The sequence below is a fragment of the Nicotiana attenuata genome, unplaced genomic scaffold, assembly GCF_001879085.1.
Source record: "Nicotiana attenuata strain UT unplaced genomic scaffold, NIATTr2, whole genome shotgun sequence".
Taxonomy (NCBI): Eukaryota; Viridiplantae; Streptophyta; class Magnoliopsida; order Solanales; family Solanaceae; genus Nicotiana; species Nicotiana attenuata.
The window spans coordinates 193,910-195,518 of record NW_017671207.1 but is presented as its reverse complement, the minus strand read 5'-3'; positions in this window follow the sequence as shown (position 1 = coordinate 195,518).

Genomic DNA, 1,609 nt, shown 5'->3' with positions numbered 1-1,609 from the left:
CAACGGAATCGAAATGCGTCAAAAGCCACGGGTGCACTGGTGTAACGTGGTTCGAGATACATTTTCACGACGTTGCAATTCTTATTAAAAGACATAAAGTAAAGGCGGTTAAAATAAAGGCACATAGGTAAGAAATATATTTAAAAATCAGATAAGAGCAAATACAACAGTTGAGCGACCGTGCTAGAACCACGGAACCCGGGAATGCCTAACACCTTCTCCCGGGTTAACAGAATTCCTTACTCGGATTTCTGGTTCGCGGACTGTAATACAGAGTAAATCTTTTCCTCGATTCGGGATTTGAACCGGTGACTTGGGACACCATAAATATCCCAAGTGGCGACTCTGAATCTTTTAAATAAATCCCGTTTCGATTGTCACTTCAAGTTGGAAATAACTCCCCTTTATTATACCCTCCCGGGGGTGTAGTAGTGAAAAAGGAGGTGTGACAAAAGTTATAAGATAATCTTCCACGAGGATGAACTACCGCCTGAAGGGTTGAATCATAACCGAGCATTGCATATCACAGTACAATTTGAAGACAAATTCATTGCCAGAGTTCTGATCGATGGAGGTTCAAGCCTCAACATTTGTCCGTTGGATACTTTGAAAAGATTGGGTAAAAGTTTCCATGAAATACGGGCAGGAAGCATGAACGTGAAAGCCTTCGATGGGTCTCAAAGGGCCATGATTGGGGAGATTAATCTTTGTCTGCAGATGGGGCTAACTTGGTTCGACGTTGAATTCCAGGTGCTTGACATATCAGCTTCATACAATCTTCTGTTGGGCCGACCATGGATACCTTCTACTGGGGTTGTGGCTTCCACACTACACCAGGCCGTGAAGTTCGAATGGAACCATCAGGAGGTGATCATTCATGGGGACGGGAGTAACCCCATTTACACCAGTCAAACCATCCCGGTTATCGGGAACAGAAGAAGGTTAGGAGGGGAAACCTATCATCACGCCGAACGTGTCAATGCTGTTGAGAAAGACAAATGGTGGAGTAGCAAAATAGAGAGCATACTAGCATGGACTGGGTATGAACCCGGCAAAGGGCTTGGGAAGAATCTCCAAGGCATCACCAAACCAATACAGCTGAAACGTCACGGTACTACTTTCAGGCTCGGATAACAATATACATGGCAAGAGTATGATGACTGGTCGCCTCCATGGCATGGACCTTATTACCCTCTCGAGCAACCAGTGCCATATCTGGGTTAGACTTTTCACCAAGCTGATACAATATGGGGAACTGCAGAAGAAGAAGCATTAGCTGGGCTAAGGAATCTGTTCCTAGAGGACGAGGATATGGACTGCAGTGCAATAATTGAGGAGGAGGAGGATGAAGGCCTCACCATTCAGACCGTGGAGAAGGGAGTTTTTCTCAGGAACTGGACGGCCACACCATCCCGGACCCGCCGAGTTCCTGGGTATCTTGGCAAACAACTTAATTTTATTTCTATAGCCATGCTAGGTCTAAGATTTTCAGTAATTTTGTTTTTAAAGACTTACTTGTTTCAAATAAATGCTCGATTCATCTAGCCGTACTTGTTTTGGATGTTCTCAGTTTTAATCAATGCATTGCTATTTACTATTCATTATTATC